General features: G+C 40.6%; 1 pseudogene; it reads right to left on the reverse strand.

The window, feature by feature from the left end:
• Positions 1-5,853: 5,853 nt before the first annotated feature.
• On the reverse strand, positions 5,854-11,858 carry LOC110288760 (max-interacting protein 1 pseudogene; annotated as a pseudogene).
• Between the last annotated feature and the right edge of the window lie 15,620 nt (positions 11,859-27,478).

Genomic DNA, 27,478 nt, shown 5'->3' on the forward strand with positions numbered 1-27,478 from the left:
TTGGGCAACCCATCTTTGCAACATGTCTGATCAAAGTGCCATCTTGTGGACCTGTCCTCTTTCTCCCCTGAAGTTGGATTCCTGATCCTGTTCCTTCATCATTCAGTCTCTTACACTGATTCTAATAAAGGTTTGCAGCTGTGTTCTGTGACCTTTGTCTACGTGCTGAAAAAGGTCTTCAGGGATCCAGGAGATAGTGAGAGAAATGACTTATATAGTCACTGAGAGCAGGGTGACTGCCCCTGATTAACCGGGTGATCATGAGAGAGCCTTTCTGGTCTCCTTTTTTTGTTGCTGTGTAGTCCAGGCTCACCTGGAATTAACAAAGATCCATGTGTCTCTTCCTCCTAAGAGCTGAGATTATAGATGTGAGCCCCCATGCTCAGTTTACTGGAGCTCTGTGAGACTCTGGATACTGGGATTGTCTGAGGGAAAGTAACATGTAAGTAGCCACAGGATTCACCAGGTTGTTGGGATAGAAAAGAAGTGGTGAAACACTTACTTCATGTGTTGTCTATGGGCTTTATCACAAGACTAATAAATCCTTGTGTCCAGTTATAACAGGAGAGTAATGCAGAGATCACATGGGTGTGCTTATCAGATGATCTTGGTCTGATAGTGACATTTACCATTTGTCACACCCTGGCCAATATAGCAGTTTCTAAGACAGTGATGGTTACACTCTGAGACCCTACCTCAAAAACAAAAGCAAGGTGCTGAAGAGATGGCTCAGCAGTTAAAAATGCTGGCTGCTCTTACAGAGGTCCCAAGTTCAATTCTCAGCAACCACATGGAGGATAAAAACCATCTGTGACCCACTTCAGGTGCGTCTGAAGAGAGAAACAGTTTACTCATGTTCATAACATGAATATATAAATCTTTAAAAGAAATCCAGAACTTAATAATATACAAAAAAATTTAATGGGGAAAGACATAGGAGTTTATGCCCAACATGAGGAAAGAGTGAAGTGCTTGGAAGAAGGTTCAAGGAGTAGAGTGATTCAGTGCATTATTGGGAACCTGAGTTTGACTCCCAGAACCGATGCAAAGCCAGACTTGTTAGCATGTATCTAGATTCCTAGTGCTCCTGTTGAGAGTTTGGTGGGCTCAGGTAAATTCTCAAAAGTATGTAGACCAGCTACCCTGGCATTCAACAATATGAGAAAGCCAGAGGCCTGTACTAAACAATGGCTCAGGATTGTCCTCCGATTTCTACATAACTGATGTGGTATATGCATGCCCACTCTTTCTTATATATTCAAACACAAAACAGCAACCCAACAAGTAAAAGGGAGAGAGGACTAGAAAGTCATGTAAATTAAAATGATGAACTCCACTTGTTAAAATGGACATACAACATAGTAACACAACTCTTATTCTGTATATTAGTGACAAAAATTGAAAAGACTCATTGAACAGAGCAAGCGCTGTTGAAAAGGCTGAGCGATTGAAAGTCATACAAACAGGACACATTGGTCATTGTGTAAGACTGACAAGCATGGAGCCATTGCTCTGTTCATCTGTTTCCTGATGTGACATGACAACACCTAGGGCTTCCTAAAGAAGGCTGGCTGGTCTTGTGGAAGGCCAAATGGCCTTCCCAGGCACAAAGCTCTCAAACCAATGACTCTGAGAAAACAGAACATCTTCACCTCTTAACACCTTCTACAGTATTTTTTTCCAAAATACCATCTCAGGTCCAAGCATGGTCCTGAATCTGTAACCTGTTGAGATTATTCAAACCAGTAAATCCAAAAACTGTGTCCTGTGCCCAAGGAGTCCTCAAGAAAAGGATGAGGCCTCTTCCTCATATTTTTCTGTCTCCCACTCAACAATGGTCTGTCTGACATAGCTTTGTGTGCCATGACATGTGTGACTTCTCTTGAGACATCTAGGTAGTATGTTCCTTCATTATTGACATTTGTCTTCCATCATATCTAGAAGGTAAAGTCTCACATGTAGAAATGAGACATGCAGGACATTGATGCCTTAATATTGACACATAGAAGAGAGGAGCAGGGGAATCAATGTACAGAGCAGCTTTATTAACAATAGTCCCAACCTAAAGGCAGCTAAAAGTCCTTGGACTAATGACACAAGAGAAACTACCTTACAACACACAATCCCACACTAATATTAATGGAAAATCCTCATGGTTGTACATGAATCAATGATAATTATTTTGTTTACAAGATCTTCTGAAAAGGGAAAAAAATCAGTGAACACCCTGATGGGCAGTTAGGAAAGGTGTGACTATAAGGGGTCACATGATGAGCAGTGAAGTTGTTCATTATCATGCCTAAAGTGATTTCTTGGTTTTATACATTAAATAACATGTACCATGCTGGGCAGGGTGGAGCAGACCTTTAATTGCAGCACTTTTAAGGAATAAGCAGAAATATCTCTGAGTTGGAGTCCAGCCTGGTCAACAGACTTCCATGGCAGCCAGGCCTACACATGCTCACCCAGAATCACAATACAAAACTACAACCAACAACATCAACAACAATAAGTCTCTCACATTTTATAATTTATGCACAGTAGAGGAGACAGAAATTCTGCTTCAGCCAAGCTTTAATAAAAGATATGGTCCAGTACAAAAGAAATTATTTTTAAAACCATCACAAGATTCTGATTTCTTCTATCTATTATAAATCTAGAGTTTGGCCAATGCGTACTGCTACTAGTCTTTTGAAGAGATACTTACTTTGACCAAAGCATAACAACATAAATAGTAATGACTGACTTTGAGTTCCAGGTCAACGGACTATCATCTCTTTCTTCTTTCTCCACTTTCTGGCCTGTGTAGACAGAAACATTTGAATATTTTCCTACAAAGAAATAACCAGAGAAGGCTGGAGACTGCCTGTGTGCCCTCATCTCTCACAACACATTACTAAGAGCCTTCTGTTGCAGTAAATCTCCATCCCAAATATGCCTAGGCAATGAAAACACAACACAATTAATGTGAATACATATGGTGTGCCTAGATTGAGCAGATCTAATACTACACTACCATCTTCCACATCAAGTGACCCCCATATAACTTGCAGTTTCTCCAGGCCCTTTGATTCTACTCCTCTTCTTCTTTCTCCTCCTCTGCACCTTCTTCTTCTTCCTTTTTATCCTTCTTTCTCTTCCCCCCTGCCACATTCTGCTCCACCTTCACTTTATCTTCCCAATCATCAGCTCTCCTTTATTTTACAAATTAAGGTGGGAATCAGGTGTACAGGTAATCATCTAAGTGCTGACTCAGTCCTTGTTCCCAACCCCTCACAGGAGAGAAGAATTAATATCAAATATAATTAGCCCCAGGGATATCCATAACAGCCTTCTTGGGTTTTCAGCCCTCTATTTTTACTAATTAAACATCATGTATGGATATATTTGTGGCAAGCTGTAATGTGCTCATTCTACACCTGATATCCTTGAAGGATTATTCATGAAGTCCTTTGTATTAGGCTTTGAATACTGTGTGACAAGATACATACCAGCTCCCTGGAGTTAGCAAGCTTCAGTCACAGGAATTGTAGTGATAGACCTTTGAAAGGGATTTATGCAGATTACAAGAGCAACATGGCTAATGACCCCTCTTATATATCTGTCCCACATAGCTTAAATCTCCATGCTTATGTCAACATATGGTTGATGGCTATATGCCACTTTGGCAGTCATTTTTGCTGCCAGACATTAAGCTGTCTCTATAGGTCACACACTCCATGAACTTCAAGTTCTTACTCCAAAGTAAATCTACTCCCATTGAAGGAGGGAGAGACAATAGCTCAAGGTCTCCTTCGGTGTGAGCTCTTTAATATATGAAGAGGATGGCATGTTGTGATGGTTTGTATATGCTTGGCCCAAGGAGTGCCACTATTAGTAGGTATGGCTCGGTTGGAGTAGGTGTGGTCTTGTTGGAGTAGGTGTGTCACTGTGGGTATGGGCTTTAAGAACTTCATCCTAGCTGCCTTGAAGCCAGTATTCTGCTAGCAGACTTTAGATGAAGATGTAGAACTCTCAGTAACTCCTGCACCATGTCTGCCTGAATGCTGCCATGTTCCTACTTTGATGATAATGGACTGAACATTTGAACGTGTAAGTCATCCCAATTCAGTGCTGTCTTTATAAGAGTTGCCTTTGTCATGGTGTCTGTTCACAGCTGTAAGACCCTAACTAAGACACTTTTAAAACAGAGACATGGGTGCAATGTGGAGATGGAGCAGAGACTGAGGGAATGACCAACCAATAATGGGTCAAATTTGAGATCCATCCCATGGGCAATTATCAGCCACTCACAGTATTAATGATATTCTAATATGCTTGCAGACACAAGTCTAGTACAGCTGTCCTCTGAGAAGCTTCAAATAGCATCTGACTCAGACAGATGCAGACACCCACAGCAGAACAGTGGATGTTGCTTGGGTACTCCTATAGAACAGGGGAAGGAATGCTGGGAAGCTACAGAATTGTAAACTCATTAAGTTAGCACAGATGAGATAATAAATACTTTATCTAAATTGCCAAATATAATGGACTGGACATTATAGGTGTATATCATACCTTATGATTTTCATAATTGTCATAATGTTATTCAATTTGTATCTAAGAGAAAGGAGCCATTTATTGGACTAAAAAGGGGAAATTTTGAGGTTTTGAGTTGCTGTCTGTTGTAATGCTAAGGGTAGACTCTCCACCCACCCTAGAACTGGACTCTGCATGTAGACCTGTGATTCTGCCCCTAAGTTATTTCTGATTGGTAAAGAAAGATGCCAACAGCCAATAACCGAGCATAAGAGACATAGATGTGGTTTAGGTTTCATTGGATTTGGATTTGAAGAGGACCATGGGAGAAGAAGATGGTGCAAGGAAAGAAGCTGCCACATCCAACTTTTGGGTTAGGTTTCAATTTTTCTCCAATGTACGAGTAGGAAACTCAACCTCAGTGTCCTATTAGAGTCCAATAGAGAACATCTTTGCTGACTGACTAACTTAAAACCAACTAAGAAAAAAAATACATTTTGTTTTGTAACACTGCTTGCCCCTCATATTTTTTAAAATTAATGTGAAAAAAAAGCAATCTGAAAAGAAGTCCAGAAGACATCCTTGTGGAGAGCTCTTAGGACCCCTTCTAGAAACTTGGCAGTAATTTTTTATAAAGTGGACCAAAAAGTAGTCTCAGATCATTGTGTCCGCCTTGACCAGCAAGGAAAATGCAACCACCACTTCTTTTATTTTTTTTCACTGCTAAATATGGTTGTTTTTATTTTCTTTTTCCTTGCCCAGCCCTATCTAAACATAAAATAAAACTACAGGACTGAAATTAACAACCCATTAAAATCAGCAATAAGTTATGAAAATCATAAAGCTTTTTTTTTAAGTAATTAAGGGTAGTTAGATTATTTAAAGAATACAAAGTCCAAACAGCTTGGGGTAAGGTCTCCAGGACGGCTTTCCAGGGCAAAGCAGTGGCCCAGAGGGAAAACTTAGAGTTTGAAAGACAGAGGGAACACATGATATCAGAGTGCAGGCTAGAAATTTCACTTAGAAGATAACTTTTCTGAAGGGGTTTGTAAGAGCAACGATAGCACCCGCACAGTGGGATTGTGGGGGAGGAGACTGCCTGTAGAAAATCTTTACATTAAATGAGACAAGTGCTGAATGTAACTATGTTAACTAGGATAGTATGTCTACTACGGATATCAGATGGTTAAAGCTGGTAAAAGGGAGTGGTCCTAAAGAAAACAAAAACAGCATTGACTTCCGTCTACCCAGCCCAGACCTCGACCGTCTGTCCTGCGCACTGTGGAGAGTGAGGCGTGAGGTGTTTTTCATTATCAAATGCTGCATCAAAATAGATGATTTCCCCACGTGGTTTATTCCACTATAAAAGACATCTATGTTTTTACTTATGGACAAGCTTTAAAAAGATGTCATTTTGGTTTTCAACACATACAAACAGTTATCAAAATCTCAAATAAAAATGCTGCGGTGGCTCAGACCTTGGCTGCTATACTGCGTGCACAACTCCTCAGATCCGCACAGACACCGAGGCACACAGAGCTTTTCCTCCTGTGATTCAGGCCGTCATGCATGGGCTGCCCCTACGTGGCCGAAGGGTGGCGAGCGGGTGGTTGGCTGCTCTAGAGCTAAAAATGCAGGTAAGGTTAGCTGCCTTAGCATGGAATCCAACAGAAAGCCGGGCTGCGTCAGGGCCTCTTTCAAAAGGCTTCATGGAGTCTCTCCTTTTGTAGAGCACGATATGAGCTTTTTAAAAATTCATTTTGTTTAAAAGAACTGACCATCCACAGGCAGGCTTCATGATAAACAGAGGCTGAGTTTTAATAGCTCTTCAGCTATCTGAGATTAATGCCTGATTATCCTGCCTTTTCCTTACTCTAAGTTTGATTTTGTTTCTAGGGCCTAGAAGCTCAGGAAAGGTTCATAACCCTATCCTTGAATGTCTGCTCACCACAGAGTGAGCAAAGTACAACAGGAGAGTGAAGTCTCCATTGTCTCTCAAGTCAACCTGGTCAACTCAAGATAATCACGCGCGTGGTTTCTGCTGCCGTTAGAAACTGTATTCTTTCCAAATATAGGAATATTTGTTCTACCAAGGAGGCTCTACCCCACTTTTCGTTAAGTATTTGCTTAAATACAGGTCTTCTGACCATTTTGTTCAAGTATAGTTTTTAGTTTTAAAGAGGAGACTGCATCATGAACCCAATTTGAGAGCCGGTGTTGACTCGGCCCAGTGAGCGCTCCGCCCTGCACTGTTAGGCCATGCTGGGTCCTAGGACGCGAAGGAGAGTTTGACACTGGCACTGGAATAACCCTCGTCACTCCCAACACTCTGCAGGCTGCTGTGGTCGTCAAGGTCACTGATGCTGGTGGTACTGACACTGTCTGCTTCTCCATGGGAGAATTCTGTGCTTTCCACATCAACTTCGATCTCCTCTCGCTCTGAATCCGAGCGATCTGAAGAGATGGTTGATCCAATGCTGTCCATTAGTATCCGCTCCATCTCCTGAGGCCCCTGCAGCTATTCCAGTCGCCGCTTTAAAAATCTCTGTTCTCGTTCCATGTTCTCTAGCTGGTGCTGGCTCTTCCTCTCTGCTTCTTCAAGTTTCTTGATGTGTGCTTTGGCTTTGTTGAGCAAACCGAGTGTTGTGTGCCTGGTGCAGTCTGGGCCCAGTGGGATCAGAACTTTCAAGTGTTCTAAACACAGGCGCAGGTGAGCTCGTCGGTTCTTTTCCAACTCATTGTGTGTAGATCTGTTAGCAGTGCTGGTGCTGCTGCTTCCACTGCTGTGTTTCTGTGCCCGGCTGAGCCTCCGTGGGGGCTTCCAGTGCTGTACCTGGGGGCTCCAACCACCACTTCTTAATGCAGTTTATTCAAGCAGCTTCTATCTTCAACTCTCCTGAGCCTTGGGGTACAAGGGTTTTATGCACTCAAGCCACAACCACGCCTCAACCAATCACCACAGTTCACATCACCTCACCAGGCAGGCTTGCTCAGCCAATCAGGGATTAATGATGAGCCACCCACCAAATATGGGCTTGTTTACTGCCTAGCACAGATTTCTGTCAGGTGCCATCTTAGGGTGTAGCCTGGGCTGACCAGGGAGTCCAGAATGGCTTCCCACACTTCCCCATTTTATATTCTTTTGAAGCAAGCTCTGTGGGTAAAGATAGAGGTCTGATCCCCAGTGTGCAGAAATAGGGGCCATGTACAGGATTGGGTCTTAGGCTCATAGGTACCCAGAGCAACCCTGAACTGCTTCCATGCCGTTTTTCCTGGGGGAAGGACACTAGGACACTCAACCCTCATACAATCAGACATATCTCCCAGAGATCGTCAAACAGCTTCCACACTAACCTCTGTGCAATGCTTAGCCTTACAACCCTACGGAGCGATGGCTTCATTGTTCATTCTTCATGGCAGGAAGCCAAATCTGAGGTGACTGCCCTGCTTTCACTGCGGCAAAAGCTTGCACCACCATGGCAGCAGTGCGGACCTGGGCATTCCTCAACCAACACCTACACCATACACACAACAGGCATGCCAAAACAAGGGCCACAGCGAGGGCACCTATCCCAGCCCATTCTTTAAGATGATTCATCGCGCCAGCAATCCAAGAGGATAGTCCAGATGCCAAGCCAGGATCCACTCAGGGACAATCGCTGAGTGAAGCTCATTTATCTTGTTGTCAAAATTTGCAGTCCAATTTCTTAACAGGAATTTCTTAACAAGAAGCATAGTGACAAAGATGCATCGGCCTGGGAAACATCGACAGTATCCCCCACCTGGGATCCACACTCATCAGGGGCAGACACATGCTCATCACCATCAAGATCAGCTTCTTCATTTTGACAGCATCGAACTAGCTGCTCCAGAACACACACTGGCTCTGCGCGATTCTGTGGAAACATGTAAATAGACTCTCTCGCCCAGGCCAACACTGGATCCGGACCATTCCATGATCCTGTAAGCACATCCTTCCATCTAGCATACCCCAGTTTACTGGGGCTGGTATTAGCATGTCGTTCAGCAGCAGAGCGACCTTCCTTATCCAATTGTAAAATATTTAAGGTAAAAAGAGCTAAGGAGAGTCTTATCTTTCAGGTATGGCCATAGCCTATTCCCCCTTTTTGTTTTATTAATAATTCTTTTAAGGTTCTATGTGCTCGTTCAATAATTACTTGGCCTTGAGGATTAAATGGCAGGCCGTGTTTAACTTGTACTTCCATCTGTTGACAAAAGGTCACCAGGTTTTGGCAGTATATGCAGGGCCATTATCTGTTTTAAGTTGTTGGGGTTTACCCCAAGTGGCCCAGGCCTCCAAACAATGATGTATAACGTGGGAGACCTTTTCCCCTGCCATGGGAGATGCATAAACTATTCCTGAACATGTATCAATGGATACATGAATGTATTTCAATTTGCCAAATTCTGAAAAATGTGTCACATCCATCTGCCACACCTGTAGAGGGAGCAATCCTCTAGGATTCACTCCATAAGAAGGCTGGTGTTTAAACTCTAGGCAACGTTCACAGGTAGTGACTACATCCCAAGCTTGTGCTCTAGAGATTCCAGATTTTCTTTGCAGAGTTTTAGCATTAATATGAAATTTAGAATGAAATTGTGAGGCTAACTCCATAGGGGATGCTAAAAATATGAACTCCATACAAGTACAATTATCCACAATGTCATTTCCCCTACTTAAGGGTCCTGGAAGCCCACTATGGGCATGGACATGTTCAATATAAAATGGTTGGAGTCTTTCCCACAGCAACTTTTGTAATTGTAAGGCCAAAGCTTGGATGGTACAATGAGCTTTTATTTGGCTAGCCAATTCTAGGGATAAAACTAAATTAACTACATATTGTGAATCTGAAATTAGATTAAAAGGAAAATCACAATCCTTAATGACCTCAATAACTATTTGTAATTCCACCATCTGCGGAGTACAGGGATAATACTGCCTGACCACAGGATCTTTCCCCTCTACCATATATGCTCCACAAATGGTTTTTAATCCATCATTAAACACGTTAACTGCATCCTTAATGGGTGTTTTCTTCACCACTTGAGGGAAAATGACTGGATGTTCCTTTAAAAAGGTCATTAAAGGATGTTTGGGATAATGATTATCAAATGGGCCCTCATTAATACAGGCTAAAATAGGCCACTCATCAATATTTGCTGTTAGGACCTTTTGGTATGACTATTATCCATTCCTTGAGGTAGCACCAACCACTCAAATCTTTGATCAGGCTCTTCATGATTACAGGAGGGCAAAGTAAAAGCAAATCTAACACTATCTTTCAAATCCAAGGGAATGGAAAAGAAACCATCTTTAATATCAATTACTATTAGAGGAGACTTTTCTGGCAGGACAGATAAGAGAGGCAGACCCCTCTGAATGGATCCCATCACCTGCATCTGTGCATTAATAGCTCACAGATCATGTAACAACCTCCATTTCCCAGATTTCTTTCTGATAACAAAAATTGGGATATTCCATAGAGATACAGAAGGTTGAATATGACCCAAAAGATATTGTTCTTCAACTAATTCCTTAGCAGCTTGTAATTTTTCTGAGGATAATGGCTACTGAGGCACCCATACCGGCTCCTCAGTTTTCAGGTTATGGGAATGCTTCCCCCAGCGGCCCCTACGAAAAACCCATTCCTTCCCGAGGCTTTCTTTTAATTGAGAGAATCAGGGACTTCCTTCCTTGCAACCCTTTCCCCAACCCTAAGGATGGGTGCCATCCCATGTCTTTCATCATGAATTTTCCATCCGCCTGTAACTCAGGTACCGGACGCTAATCCATTTGTAATGACAGACAGGTAAGTTGGGTACCTGAAGACCCAAATCCTTTTTCTCCCCTTTTTTTTGTGATGCGGCTGGGTATAAGCCATGAAGACTAGGGATGATTAAAAGTTGTGCTATCCTATCCCCTGGAGAAATAGCTACCAGACCTTGTGGCGAGGAGGCAATGACTTTGATAATTCCTTCATAATCTGGATGGATCACTCCTGAATGGACTATAAGACCTTGAAAGGCCGAGGAGGATCTCCCCAAAAGCAGTCCTACTCTATCCTTGGGTAAGGGTCTTCTAAAATCTGTGTCAATTAATTGGGTTCTGTGGAGTCAATACAACTCTGGTGGTTAAGCAGAGGTACAATCACGCTGAACCCTCAGTTGCTCTCCTCGGCTTCAAGGAAGATGCAGAAAAGGCCAGGTTGTTTCCTCCTGGCTCTCTATACTTACTGCCCCATATATTTGCGGGCCACAACCATGCCTCAACCAATCACCACAGGTCACATCACCTCAGCAGGAAGGCTTGCTCACCCAATCAGGGATTAAGGGCAAGCCATCCACCATATATGGGCTTGTTTACTGCCTGGCACAGATTTCCATCAGGCACCATCTTAGAGTGTGGCCCAGGCTGGCCAGGGAGTCAGGAATGGCTTCCCACATCAGATATGTTGTTCATCCTGATATGCCCCTAGAAACAGTGTTCTTGGTACTTTGGTTTATTTCCTTGCTATTTCGTTAACCTAGAACTTTTCTTATTACTTGCATGTCATTAAAATGGTATAAAAGCAGACTAGAAAAATATAAACTTACTTCAGCATCAGAATTGGCTGGAGTTGTATTATAATGTTGTTTAATTGTCTTTTGTTCTTTTTTTGATCATCACTCCCTCCCTGGAGAACCCATTGACTGTCTGAGCTGGCTTGGTCACATACTTATACAGAATATACTTCCAAGACACCATTTTCCTCTTTGCTCATCAATGTCTAGAAACAACTGCTCTGCAAGGACTGGGTCTGCATTTTTTTAGTTTCCCTTTTTCTTTATTAAGACAGGGTTTTTTATGTAGCTAAGGCTGTCTTGGAACTCACCACAGATACCTTGATTGCTTCAAACTCACAGAGATATTACTTCCTCTGCATAATGGTACTGGGACTAAAGGTTGGTACCAGCACTGCATGCAAAAAGCTTTTTTATATCAAGGTCATGATAACATTGTATACAGGACATAGATCCTGGCATATTCACTTGAGGTCTGTAACATTAGTTGATATTTTGTTTCTTTGTTTGTTTGCCTGATGTATTTTCATTATTAATTTTCAAAAGATTTTTTAATTATATATTTGTCTAGGTAGTGGTGGTACAAGCCTTTACACCCTGCACTTGGAAGGCAGAGGCAGGCAGATATTTGGAAAAGGGGAGGTAGCCATCAGTAGAGTGCGAGGTAGGCTCACATTCCTGTGCATACTGTGGAGGCTCAACACAGGTAGACCTCCTAGTTGTATGCTAGTGTGAAGACTGCTCACCAGAGGTACCATTGCTGCCTCCAACACCGGCCAGCTGTTGGGATTGGTCTTCAGCTGCCGTGTATTCAAATGCTAAGTACTAAACCATGGTATCTGGACTCCCCAACCATCTGACCCTTTTGTAATCTGATAAACAAATTCACACATACAACAAATGTTACTTTGTAAACTCTGCTCATCTTATCCTCTAATTAAAAAAACGTGGCTGCCAGCTAATAATGGCATATTAGGGGTACTCTGGACTTCTTTTCACTGGACTTGGGGTCCAAGATAAGGATCAGCAGGCAATAGAATAGTAGAGAGGAAGATGAAGAAGATGGAGAGAGGGTAAGGCTGCCATGAAGCCTGATGGCTCAAGAGCATGTGACCAGAATCAGTGGACCATACGAACAGGTTGATGCAGCAGAAATAATCCAGGGAGACATTTGTACAGCATCTAACATGGGGCTTATGGAGTGGATGTAAATTAAAAGAGTACAGAACCTGCCCAGTTTAGGCTTACACCTCTTCAAATAATATACCAAGCCTTTGTGTCTTTTATAGAGGCTAGCTCAAATATATATTTCATTTAGAGCCAGCTTCTGCTCACTATTGCCAAACATGGAGGTGAAAGAAGACGTGGAAGCCAGCTTTGGAGAGCATCCCCCTACCTGAGCACAATTTTTATCTTTGTGATTAAGTGAATCCCAGACAGGTAACTGGGGCACACCTGCTTCAGCTTCCCACAAGTGGGGATCACAGGTGGAGAGTAGCATGTCTTTACTTCATTTCTTCGGACTTTGCTGGTCACCTGATTGCTCTGTGTAAGCCTAAATCTGCAACTTACCATTTAACCACTGTGTTTGTAATTTGCAGAGACTTTATACTAGGTATGACACCCTTTTTCTGTAATGGTGACCCAAGGAAAAAGCAGGGCCTTCATATGCTCTGCCCTCATTGCCTAAAACGTTTTTTCTCCACCTGCCTGGGTAATTTGTCACCTAACTGCACAGCCTACATCAAAACACCAACATGCCCAAAGGAAGGGCCAGCAAATTCTTTAACATGTATAAGGCACACACCAATACCCACATTGAGTATCATTCCCGATTGTGGAAGGCCTGATGAGTGAGTGTATCATGGGTGCTTGAGAAGCAGAGTGGAGATTCTACTCTCTGTCTTCCACAGTACCGAGTTACCCTTCTGCTGTGTACCCTGTGTTCAGACATCACAAGTCCCTGGCTATCTGAGCTTGCCCTATCCTTGACTTTCAACATTCCAGATCATGAAGCAAATTAACCTGTTTCCCAAATACATTACCTAGTCTTGGGTCTTTTGACTGAAGGGAGATCAACTCCCAGGAGAAACATCAACAGATCCTCTGTAATTGTTCTTTAAGTTGTAAGAACACTGACTTTTATTGATGTTCATTTTTTTTTCAAAATTTTATTAGATATTTTCATCATTTACATTTCAAATGCTATGCCAAAAGTCCCCTATACACTCCCCCAACCCTTATCTCCTACCCACTCACTTCTACTTCTTGACCCTGGTATTCTCCTGTACTGGGGCATTTAAAGTTTGCAAGACCAAGGGGCCTCCCTTCCCAATGATGACCAGTTAAGCCGTCTTCTGGGAAATAGGTAGCTAGAGACATGAGCTTTTGTGGTACTGGTTAGCTCATATTGTTGTTCCACCTATAGGGTTGCAGACCCTTTCATCTCCTTGGGTATTTTCTCTAGCTCCTTCATTGGGGGCACAGTGTTCTGTCCAATAGATGACTATGTGCAACTACTTCTGTATTTGCAAGGCTCTAGCATAACCTAACAAGAGACAGCTATATCAGGGTTCTTTCACCAAAATCTTGCTGGCATATGCAATAGTGTCTGCATTTGGTGGCTGATTATGGGATGGATCTCCTGGTGGGGCAGTCTCTGGATGGCCCATCTTTTGATGTCAGCTCCAAACTTTGTCACTGTAACCCTTTCCATGGGTATTTAGTTCCCCGTTATAAGGAGGGATGAAGTATCTACACTTTGGTCTTCCTTCTTCTTGAGTTTAATATGTTTTGTAAATTGTATCTTGGGTATTCTAAGAGTCTGGACTAATATCTATTTATCAGTGAGTGCATATCATTTGAGTTCTTTTGTGACTGGGTTAACTCACTCAGGATGATACCCTCCAGATCCATCCATTTGCCTAGGAATTTCATAAATTCACTGTTTTTAATAGCTGAGTAGTACTCCACTGTGTAAATGTACCACATTCTCTGTATCCATTTCTCTGTTGAGGGACATATAGGTCCTTTCCAGCTTCTGGTATTATAAATAAGGCTGCTTTGAACATAGTGGAGCATGTGTTACTATTACCATTGGAACATCTTCTGGGTATATGCCCAGAAGAGATATTGCTGGATCCTGTGGTCGTAGAATGTCCAATTCTCTGAGGAACTGCAGACTGATTTCCAGAGTGGTTGTACAAGCTTGCAATCGCTCCAACAATGGAGGAATGTTTCTCTTTCTCCACATCCTCGCCAGCATCTGCTGTCACCTGAATTTTTGATCTTAGCCATTCTAACTGGTGTGAGGTGGAATCTCAGGGTTGTTTTGATTTGCATTTTCCTGATGATTAAGGATGTTGAACATTTATTCAGGTGCTTCTCAGCCATTCGGTATTCCTCAGTTGAGAATTCTTTGTTTACTCTGTGCCCCATTTTTTTTAATGGGGTTATTTGATTTTCTGAAGTCCAGCTTGTGTTCTTGGTATATATGGGAAATTAGTGCCCTATCGGATTTAGGATTGGTAAAAATCCTTTCCCAATCTGTTGTTTGGCTTTTTGTCTTATTACAGTGTCTTTTGCCTTACAGAAGCTTTGCAATTTTATGAGGTCCCATTTGCCGATTCTCGATCTTACACCAGAAGACATTTCTGTTCTGTTCAGGAATTTTTTCCCCTGTGCCCATATATTTGAGGCTTTCCCCGACTTTCTCAACTATACATTTCAATGTCTCTGGTTTTATGGGGAGTTCTTTGATTCACTTGGACTTGAGCTTTATACAAGGCGACAATTATGGATCAATTAGCATTCTTCTACATGATAACTGCTACTTGTGCCAGCACCATTTGTTGAAAATGCTCTTTTTTCCACTGGATGGTTTTAGCTCCCTTGTCAAAAATCAAGTGATCATAGGTGTGTGGATTAATTTCTATGTCTTCAATTGTATTCCATTGATCTACCTGTCTGTCGCTGGACCAGTTCTATGAAGTTTTTTTTAATCATAATTGCTCTGTAGTACTGCTTAATATCAGGCTTGGTGATTCCACCACAGATTCTTTTATTGTTGAGACTGGTTTTGGTGATCCTAGGATTTTTATTATTCCTAATAAAGAATGGCCCAACAATATTTTAACTTTGATGAGTATGAAGTGTCCCTCCTTGTCTTTTTTGATAACTTTGGGTTGGAAGTCAATTTTATTCTTTGTTAGAATGGCTACTCCAGCTTGGTTCTTTGGACCATTTGCTAGGAAAATTGTTTTCCAGCCTTTTACTCTGAGGTAGTATCTGTATTTGTCCCTGAGATGGATTTCCCATATACAGCATAATGTTGGGTCCTGTTTACATATCCAGTCTTTTAGTATATGTCTTTTTACTGGGGAATTGAGTCCACCGATATTAAGAGATATTAAGGAAATTTTTACTGCCTCTTGTTATTTTTGTTGTTAGAGATGGGGTTCTATTCTTGGGGCTTTCTTCTTTTAGGTGCATTGAAGGATTATTTTCTTGCTTTCTCTAGGGTGTAATTTCCATCCTTGTGTTGCAGTTTTCCCTGTATTATCCTTTGAAGGACAGGATTCATGGAAAGATATTGTGTGAATTTAGTTTTATCAAGGAATACTTTGCTTCCTCAATCTATGGTAATTGAGAGTTTTGATGGGTATAGTAGTCTGGGTTGGCATTTGTGTTCTCTTAGGATTTGTATAACATCTGTCCAGGATCATCTGGCTTTCATAGTCTCTGGTGAGAAGTCTGGTGTAATTCTAATAGGTTTGCCTTTATAAGTTACTTGAACATTTTCCCTTAATGCTTTTAATATTCTGTCTTTATTTAGTGCATTTGTTGTTCTGATTATTATGTATCAGGAGGAATTTCTCTTCTGGTCAATCTATTTGGAGTTCTATAGGCTTCTCTTATGTTCATGGGCATCTCTTTCTTTAGGTTTGGGAAGTTTTCTTCTATTATCTCATTGAAGATATTTGCTGGCCCTTTAAGTTGAAAATCTTCATTCTCATCTATCCCTATTATCCATAGGTTTGGTCTTCTCATTGTGACCTGGAATTCTTGGATGTTTTGAGTTAGGATCTTTTTGCATTTTGCATCTTCCTTGATTGTTGTGCTCATGTTCTCTAGGAATCTTCTGCACCAGAGATTCTCTCTTCCATATGTTGTATTCTGCTGCTGAACTTCATATCTGTGGTTCCTGATTTCTTTCCTAGGGTTTCTATCTCCAGAGTTGTCTCACTTTTGGTTTTCTTTATTGTTTCTACTTACCTTTTTAGGTCATGGATGGTTTTGTTCAATTCTATGTCCTGTTTGATTTTGTTTTCCTGTAATTCTTCAAGGACTTCTAACTCTTTAGCAGTATTCCCCTGTATTCCTTTAAGTGAGTTATTAATGCCCTTCTTAAAGTCTTCTATTAGGATCATGAGATATGATTTTGCATCTGAGTTTTGCTTTTCAGGTGTATTGGGGTATCCAGGACTGGCTAAGATGGCAGTTCTGGGTTCTGATGATAGTGAGTGGTCTTGGTTTCTGTTAGTAAGATTCTTTTGCCATCTGGTACTCTCTGGTGTTAGTTGTTATAGTTTGCTCTGGTTGGAGTTTGTTCCTTCTGTGATTTTGTTAGCCTCTGTCAACATTCCTGGGATCCCAGCTCTCTCATGAGTCTCATTGGTCAGAGTACTCTCTGCAGGCAAGCTCTCTTGCAGGGAAGGTGCACAGAGGTCTGACATTCAGACCTGCCTTCTGGCTGAAGATGAATGCATGAAATACGGCCTGTTTCAGAAGATGTATTGCCAATGCAGTCTGCTAGCTGACCTGCACATACTGTTATCCGAGAGACAAAAGACACAAGATGGCTTCTGCTCTGGCAGTCAGAGCCCAAACAAGAGGACACCTCTCCTCGGGCAAAGAAGGTACCAGGATGTCTGGAGCCCAAAACAGGGTCTGTCCCAAAAACTGTGTCTCTTCTGCAGTCCACACTCTCAAGGGTGCAGACTGGTCTCTGAGGGAACTGGACACAAGATGGCTACCTCCCCTTTTCCGGCAGTCAGAGCCCTACCAGCAGGACACCTCTCCTCTGGCAGGGAAGGTGTCAGATATCTATAGCCCAAAATGGGTGTCTGTACCAGAAGCTGTGTTGCTTCTGCCTGTCCAAGAAGCTGTGTCACTTCTGCAGTCTGTACTATCACCTGTGCTCACTGGTCTCTGAGGGACTGAGGGCAAAAGATGGCTCCCTAACCTGCACAAGCAGTCAGTGCCCTCCCGGGCAAACACCTCTCCTCTGGCAGGGAAGGTGCCTGGATGTTTTGAGCCTGAAACAGGGTCTGTCCCAGAAGCTGTGTCACTTCTTCAGTCTGCACGCTCACCTGAACAGAGTGGCAGAGTGGTCTCTGAGGGACCCTGGATACAAGATCGAGACTTGAAGTTTATATCATACAGATCTTCTTCCTTAGTTAGAGTAACTCAAACGTATTTTATATTATTTGTGACTATTTTGAAGGGTATTTTTCCCTAATTTCTTTTGCATCCTGTTTGTCCTTTGTGTAGAGAAAGGCCATTAATTTATTTGAGCTAAATTTATATCCAGCTACTGCACTGAAGCTGTTTATCAGGTTAGGAGTTCTCTGGTAGAACTTTTAGGGTCACTTATGTATACTATCATATAACCTGCAAAGAGTGATATTTTGACTTCTTCCTCTCCAATTTCTATCCCCTTGATCTCCTATTGTTGTCGAATTGCTCTGACTAGGAGTTCAAGTAGTATATTGAATAGGTAGGGATAAAGTGGGCAGCCTTCTCTAGCCCCTGGTTTTAGTGGGATTGCTTCCAGTTTCTCTCCATTTAGTTTGATGTTGACTACTGGCTGGCTGTATATTGCTTTTATTATGTTTATGTATGAGCCTTGAATTCCTGAACTTGCCAAGACTTTTATCATGGAGATACGTTGGATTTTGTCAAATTCTTTTTCAGCATCTAATAAGATGATCATGTGGTTTTTGTCATTGAGTCTGTTATGTTGATGGATTTCTGTATATTAAACCATTCTTGCATTCCTGAGATGAAGCCTACTTGATCATGATGGATGATTGTATTGATGTCTTTTTGGATTCAGTTTGCGAGGATTTTATTGAGTATTTTTGCATCGCTGCTCATAATGGAAATTGGTCTCAAGTTCTCTTTCTTTGTTGGGTCTATATATGGTTTAGTTATCAGAGTAGGTATCGGCTATACCTATTATCCATAGGTTTGGTCTTCTCATTTTGTCCTGGATTTCCTGGATGTTTGAGTTAGGATCTTTTTGGATTTTGCATTTTCTTTGTTGTGTCCATGCTTTCTATGTAATCTTCTGCACCTGAGATTCTCTCTTCCATCTCTTGTATTCTGTTGCTTATGCCCACATCTATGGTTCCTGATTTCGTTCCTAGAATTTTTATATCCAGAGTTGTCTCCCTTTGGGTTTTGTTCATTGTTTCTACTTCCAGATGGTTAATTCTAAATATACAGTTTTTTTTTTCACCATAAAAAAGGGAGAAATAATAGAAGTGTAAGATGTCAATGCTATCTTAAACAACTGGGTTCTTTCAATGTGGGATCCATGGGAACACTGGGACAGGTTATCCTAGCACATGATATATATGTTTTCCTTAAAATAGGCTTATACCATAAATATAAAGGAATTTAAATGAATAATTATAGGAAAAATATTAATTACATTTATATAGAGGGAAAGGTGATACCTGTATTTATGTAAAATAAGATAAGGTGGAAATTGTATTTGTCCAGAGAGATATTAATCTCTTTAGAAGAGAGAAATAAATGAAAATGACTTTAAGTGTTTTTAGACATTGATGAAAAAACAAATGCAGGACTTTGATGTCAATGCTTAGGAGACCAAGGCAAGGACAGTTAGATTACTTGTGAATCTGAAGCCAGCCTAATCTATAAACAAATATGAGCCATCTTGGGCTACACAGAGAAATCCTATTTCAATAAATTATAATTGTTTTTTAATAATTTTAAATTGTTTTAATTTCAAAATGTAGGTGGTTATAAGTTTGGTAGTTACATTTCCCACTGTGAACCACTGGGTCTGTGGATTCTGGTTTCTGGAGCCAAGACCAGGGGCTGTGTGGATTTTCCCCATTGATAAAGTGTCATTTAGGAGGTGTTAAAAATCCTGACCATACACAAGTGCTTAAGGGCAAGACTGAGTTGTCTCTTATGTTTTATAGGAGAGAGCCAGGATACAAGATTTAAGCCCAAAATTCAAATGAGAAACTGAGCCTTTATCGTGAGGGAATTGGAAGCCATATTGCCTGTAACCGTGCCTATTTTACCCACCAAATACCTTATTGGGAAACTCCCTACCTGTGAGCTATATAGGTCTTGTCTTTTCATGACTAGTGCTGATATATGGGACCCAGGGTGGCTGGGTGAGGCTGGCTGTATACACAAATAAATAGCTTGGTTAAGTTAATTGCTTTCTTTAATTAATTTAGCCATGATGATTTAGGTGGGTATTTTTATCCTCCCATCGTGCATTAACAATGCCAAAAATATTAGAAAGATAATAAAGACATACCTTAAAGGTATATGTCACACTACACTGAAAAGTCAAAAGAAATAGATTTTATTAATGCAAACTAACAAGGGTAAAACAAGGCAAGATATGTAACTTATAACTACAATGAAACTTACAACTACAATGTAACTTATACCACAAATGAAATTGAAGCTATAGTGAAAAGTTTCCCAGGTCAAAATTTCTGGGTCAGCTGGGTTCACTTATGAATTCTACCAAGCCTTTAAAGAACTAAGATTATTGAGTCTCCAATGGATTACTATGAGCATCCACTTCTGTACTTGCCAGGCACTGGCAGAGCCTGGCAGGAGACAGCCATATCAGGCTCCTGTCAGGGGGCTATTGTTGGCATCTGCCCAGTTTCTGGGTTTGATGGTTGTTTATGGGGTGGATCTCCAAGTGGGGCAGTCTCTGGATGGTCTTTCCTTCTGGCTATGCTCTGAACTTTGTGTCTGTAACTCCTTCCATGGGTATTTTGTTCCCCATTCAAAAAGGAACAAAGTATCCTCACTTTGGTCTTCCTTGTTCTTGAGTTTCATGTGTTTTTCAACTTGTATCTTGGGTATAATAAGTTTCAGGGCTAATATCCACTTATCAGTGAAGAGCCAGAGAAATACCCAGGGAGCTGAAGGTGACTAAAGTGCCATAGAAGGAACATCAATATGAACTAAACAGTATCTCCACAGCTCCTTGGTATTGTAGCACCAATCAAAGAAAACACATGATGGAACTTGTGGCTCTTAATATATATGTAGCATAGGATGGTCTAGTCGGTCATCAATGGGAGAAGAGGCCCTTGGTCCTGTGAAGGCTCTATGACCCAGTATATGGGAATGCCAAGAACAGTAATGGGAGTAGGTGGGTTGGGGATCACGGGGAGGAGAGTGATAGGGGATTTTAAGAGGGGAAACTAGGAAACCTTTGAAATGTAAATAAAGAAAATATCTAATGAAAACAAGAAAAAAGATTAATGTGCCTCAATTTATTCCATAACGTAGATTAATGTGTCTCAATTTATTCCATAACGTAGATAAGGAGAACTCAATTAGTGAAGCCAATATTTCCCTGATACCAAAGTCAGACAAAGGCACAACATGAAAAGAAAATCAAAGGCTACTCTCTATGATGAAAGTAAACACAATATTCTTAGTAAAGTCAAGTTGAACACAAATCAAGAACTCATCATTCCATAGATGGTTCAACATAAACACATCCCTGTGCATCATCACAAACTCAAAGACAGGAATAAAAATAGCATTTAAACTAATGCAGGGGGAGACATCTGTTAATATCTACTAGATAAATTGCAGTGGAGTCCATGAAAAAATCCTTTCGTTCACGATTATAACTGAGTAGGAAGGGATGAAATATATTATATATATATATATACATATACATATACATATACATATACATATACACGTACACATACATACATATTGTGTGGGTGTGTGTACGAATGATAAACTTGCAGGCCAGTTCAAGAGAAATGTAAAAAGAAAACTAAAATTATATCCACTAAGGTCAAGAATAAGACAAAAAGGTCCCCACTCTCTACTACTATTCAATATCGTGTATGGACACATCATCGGAGCAATAAGGCAAGGAAAGAAAATAAATGGGACAAAAGAAAAGAGAAAGAAACCTAAGAATTTCTATTTGCATATGATGTGATATTATGCCAGGAATCTGTTAAGTACTAGGTAACTCTTGCCTGTGTAAGGAGCCTTTCTGTGCTGTTACTGATATAAGGAAACTTTCTCATGTGCTGTTATGAGGAAACTTTCTTGTGCCTTAGGTGGTTGCATATTCTGTTATGTTCTTTGCTTGGTTGTTCTTGAAAATCCGTCACAGTAGAAGTCAGTTAGAACTGCTTTGTATAGTTAGCCATAATATGCTTGGACTAGAACCAACCACTTGTAGCACTTCCTGCACTTCATTATGCCCTGTTTTGATTTCCCTTTTAGTCCCTGCCCCTGGGATGGAACCCACCATAAGAGAGTTAACTACACCAATCTAAGAAGGTATTTGGAATATGACTTCTATTTTGGCTTGGGGTCAAATAAAGTTCCTAAGACCTCCCCGGGAATTGGCATACTACTAATAGGAAGAAAGAAACATGTGTATGGGTAAAGACATCCTGATTGGAAGTTAAGACATATATGTTAGGTAAGGCAAGTCTGCTTCCACATTTCAACACCCCAAGCAACAAGAGCAGAATAAATGTACAACACAGACATGTTCTTAAGGAAGTGGCCTATCCCTTGATCCAGATTGGTGGAGATAGTTGGCACAGATTTTTATGGATTGCAAGGCTTAAAAGCTATGAAGGATCCTGCCTCATGGTCAGAGATAGCTCCTGAGTCTAGTCTGCATCCTTGATCAACCAATAAATCTCAATAAACTATTCTTTTCTGACTGAGATCCATGTGCATGTGGTTTGTGAGGCAACACCTGGACACCAACAAAAACACATAAACGCTTTCAAAAGTGGCGCTTTTAGAGGGGCAGAATATAAAATGAACATACAAAAATCAGTACCTTTTTATATACCCATTAAAGAAAAACTGAGGGGAGGAGGAACTAGAAAAGTTTTCATATTCAAAATCACCCCAAGACTATCACAATGCCGTGGAATTAAACAAACCAAGGAAGTGGAATACAAGCTTGCAATACAAGCTTTAAAACAGAGCAAAGTGGAGAAAGACAGAAGTAGATGAAAAGACTTCCCATGCTCAGGGATTGAAAGGGTAAATATTGTGAAAATGCAAATGTCCCCATAAAGCCTGCAGTATTCTTTACAGAAATTAAAAGAGATGCCCTAAAATTCAAATGGAAACATAAATGGCAATGAAGTTTTGAGAAATGGTGATATGTCTGGAGATATCACTATTCCTGATATCAAATTATGCCACAGATCCATAGTGAAAAGAACACTTCGGTACTACCCTAGAAACAGTCATACAAGGCACTGAGATAGAACAGAGGATGTGGATAGAAACCCACACCACTATAGCTACCCCATATTTAATTAAGATGCCCATAGTATACATCAGAGAAAAGGCAGGCTCTTCAACAAGGGCATCTTCTTGATTGATGATTAATATAGGTGAGCCCAACCCACTGTGGGTTTCTGTTCCTACACTTGGGCAGGTGGTTCTAGGTTGTACAAAAAAGTAGACTGAACAAACCATGCAGAGCAAGCCAGAAAGAATTTTCCCTCCTCACCCTCTGCTTTAGTTCCTCCCCTAATTCTTCTACCTGAATATGAGCCAGCTGAAAGTTGAAGTAACTCCTTTAACACTGAGTTGCTTTTGGTTATAGTCTATATCACTGCAATAAAAAGCAAACTAAGATCAAAAGGTAGCCAGTAAATTTTGAATCTCTTGTACTTTGAAATTGAACTAGGTATGTAACCTGGACCATTTCTAGGATGGGTTTTCCAAAAGGTAGCATTCACTCTGGTTGATGATGAAACAAGATTATACAACTCAAATTCACTACTGTATCTCTAATAATTTAAGGTCCATATCAACACAAATCCTCAATGGGTTCCATGTGGTATTAGGAGAATAAAGAAAAAACATGGATGAATATGTTTTAGTCCTTCAGCTTCATAACACAAGAGCCCCCCCATGGAGCAAAAACCTTCAAAGTGTGGGCATGTCCCTCCTTTCAAGCCGATCATCCAGCCACCTCAGTAAAATACCTCACAGAAGCTGTCCCATGGACAGCTCCTGTTAAAATAGAGCCACCATACCATCTCCTCATTTTCAGGCCTCACGATAGTTGCAGAAGCTGTATGCAAAAATGTTACCTAGTATCTTGCTAGGGTCAGCTAGAGCTGGCACACAAGAGATATCCAAGATGCCAACAACTTCTGTTTTTTTTCTTTTTTTTTTAATTAGGTATTTTCTTCATTTACATTTTCAATGCTATCCCAGAAGTACCCAATACACCCCCCCACTCCCCTACACACCCACTCCCAATTCTTGGCCCTGTCATTCTTTCAGGGATCAGGTCCCAGCTTTCTTGAAACACCACTGCAGGAGCAATACTACAGGAGCTGTCTAAAGTGACATAACCTCCTCTCCAGCCTCTCCCTCCCCACCCACCCAACAAATTCTCAAAGAGGTGGCACATAAGACAAAGTAGTCTGCAGCCAGGAACGATTTTCCACCCTAACCCATAGGCCTATTGCAGGTAAAAGAGGATGAATATAAACCCATCATTCCCTGAAGAGGAATGTCCACCAATCACTGGGCTTACCACAAAAATTTACTAATCCCAGAACAGGAAAGCTACAAATCCCTGAGCTCTCCAAGCTTAGAACTTGAAATACCATCAACCATTACTCTGGAAACCTCTGCCCTTAGAAGGAAGCTTCACCGCCTTAGGAATCCCATATAGGCATTCCCTTTGCCTGGAATAGAGGGCAGCCGTCTGGGATTCACGCCTCCACAACATGGACCCTACAATAAATTTATTTTATGAGATTTCCTGCCTAGTGTGACTCTCATCAGAAGAAGGGAAGAAGAAAAAATGAAAAGAAGAGAGAAAGCAAAGACCTGGAGCAGGCTTAGGCTCCTGAGCTCCTCAGCTCAGCTTGGGATACCTTTTCCTGACTGTAATGCCTCTGCTGAGATTTCCTTTCAAAGCTGTGAGGTTCTTGACCTCCCATGTATCAGGATACCTTTCCACTGGGATACATTTTCCCTATGGCTCCTAGGCTTCCTAGTCCCAGGATACCCACCTATACTAGCAGAAACACTTATCACGCCCTCTACCATAGCATCTTACATTTACACTCAACAATCACACATGTTTGGAAAATATTTACCTATTGTCTGCTTCTCTCCCAACTTTCCAGAGCCTAGTCTCCGGAAGTCTTTCTACAATTGGGTGTATGTGTGCGTGTGCACACGTGCGTGTACACATGCGTGTGCGTGTGTTTGCAGTATCAAGGGTCCATACCTGAGTGAAATCATTCAGTATTTGGCATTCTGAGTCTGACTGATTATACACTGTGAAAACATGGCATGCATACACAATAGACTTCTGTAATCCATAAATGAGAAAGTTATCTCATTTGTAGAAAATGAGTGAAACTACAGATCACACTGGATCTGGTAAGCTGTTTTATCTGTCTAGCCTATTTACTCATTTCTAAAGTATGCTTTGGAATTTTTCTTTATTATTTTTATTAATTTATTTTTGTGTACAGGTGTTTTCCCACCATGTATATATGTGCACCATTTGATGCTTGTTGACTCTGGAAGAAAAGAGAGGTCATCAGATTCAGTGGAACTGGAGCTATAGTTGGATTGTAAACGTTGCTTTGCCAAATAAGAACAAATCATATCAATTATGTTCTAGCTTTCTGGGGCTCAGTGCAAGTTGGAGGACTCCCTTCATTGGAGTGGCTTTTCTTTTTCTGACCTTTGTCCTGGGAATTCAAACCTCACACAAACATATACTTGCATAATTCCACATAAACATGGTTAAGATTGCAAGCTCAACTTCCTTCTGATAAGAATCCATTCATCTAGCACCTGAGATTCCTGAAATTATTCCCATGAGATGAGGTATTTGAGCACCTTCAGCCTTCCACCAATGACCTTTGCCCATGCTGGATGTTTCTGCTCCCTCTCTTCTAAAACTATGAAAGCCTTAAATTTCTCCAAGTAATATTGATCTATTTCCTGGCAGCTGGTCCTTGTATTTTTCCACTACCAAACACACTCACAAAACTTCTGAAGACCTCTGTCTGTAACATCTGCTTCTTTTGTCCTCATGGACCAATATTAGCCTAAAACCCCATGGGCAGAGGGAGTCAAAATTATGTATTATCTATTATTGTGCATTATGATGTATTATATCAACTTTTCCACAGCAGGATATAAGCTCCCATGTGGGAGCTGGGAATCAACCTGAGTCCTCTGAATGATCAGCCAGTGTCCTTAACCATGAAGCCATCTCCTTAAATTCATAAACTGAGCTTTTTAAGAATTACTTTTTTTTTAAGACAAGTTGCTCCAGCACAGGGTGGCCTCAAAATTAGTATGTGGCTGAGGATGACTTTGAATTTCCTATCATCTTTTTTACACCTCTAAGTGTTTATTATTCTGGTGTATACCATCATCATCACAGTTTTGTGCTCTGCAGGGCATCAAATCCAGTTTCTCAAGAATGCTCAGCTAGCACTTTATCCATCTAGCTACATTTCTATCCAAGAGTTAAATAACATCTGATATTAAATATATTTATATATAAAGTATCTTATAATTTATCTAATATTTGAATATAATGTTGTTATATTTATAACAAATAATAAATAATAGTTAAATCATATATATATATATATATATATACATGCACATAAATACACACAAATGTGTGTGTGTGTGTGTGTGTGTGTGTGTGTGTGTGTGTGTAATGTCAGGCTTATCTCCACCAAAACATAAAGTCATATGGATGTCCATAGGCAGATAATATAGTTTCCTTCATTTAAGGCCACCAAGCAACTCAGGGGATTCTAGTTCCACTCCCCTCAATATCCATCAATAAACAAATAGCATTTGCTATTTTCTACTGCATCCTGAGGGTTCTGTATCATTTGTATAACTCAGTATCTTGGTTGCTTTTGCAAAGGTGGATGAGGATACACAGGGCTAAATTGTGTTGCATTTAGGTGGAAATTATGAACACAGACATTTCCAATGAAATACATTCTTTTCTGGTTTAGTGGCCAAGGTTTTCAGGAGACCTGTGGTGCTCAGTTCTAATCTTTATGAGTTTTGCTGGCATCCACATCTTTTCATTTCCTGGAGAAATATAAAGACATCTGTGTCCCTGATGCAAAACTTTTGAGGAATTTCATTCTGATGTTAACACATCTTTATAGCATATAGAATGATTTAATTCCAACATTTTTTGTATAGCTCATTGTCTCTTGGGTACTGTTGTTTGTCATTAATATTCAAAAAATTATATTTGAGAAAGCACTATATGTTCTGTCTCTGAGGGACTTTATTCTTCCTTTTTGTTTTATAATAATTGGTTAATCTGTTATTAGATCTTTCTACAACTGCTTGTCCTGTATGATTGTATGGTGAACCACCAATATGCTTCATATTATAATAAGCAAAGATTTGCTGCATCTTATTGAGGATATTTGTCAGTCTTTTTTGTACAGGTACTTTCACAATAGCCTTACTTTCCCTAATGTACAATTATAGAATCAGCCTTCTCAGAACTCAAAGCAGTTACCCACTGAAACTCTCAATATGCATCAATTGTACACAACCACAGAATTTAGTTATTCAAATTCTGAAAAATAAAATACATCCATGAGCAAGATTGTATTTTATTTTATTTTATTTTACTTTATTTTATTTTTTGTACCTGTATGGTTACTCCTAGCAGGACCTCTGATGATGTCCACCTTCCTTAGGTGATTCTATATTTCCTCCAGAACTGCTTCGTGGTCATGATGTTTGTGCAGGAATACAAACACTGACGAAACACAAAGGATAGCCTAGTCAGTCATGAATGGGAGTGAGGCCCTAGGTCTTGTGAAGATTCTAGGCCCCAGTATAGGGGAATGCCAGGTTATTTAATGGGAGTGGTTGGAGGGGGAAGGGGGAAGGGGAGGGGATAAGGGATTTTTGGAGGGGAACCTCAGAATGGGGATAATTTTGAAATGTAAATAAAGAAAATAATAAAAAATTATTTTAAAAATTTTTAAAGATTCTTAAAAAATATTTTCCTCTAAAACTCTTGAAATCTAGG

This window comes from Mus caroli, unplaced genomic scaffold (assembly GCF_978045245.1).
Source record: "Mus caroli unplaced genomic scaffold, Mus_caroli_1 scaffold_8, whole genome shotgun sequence".
NCBI lineage: Eukaryota > Metazoa > Chordata > Mammalia > Rodentia > Muridae > Mus > Mus caroli.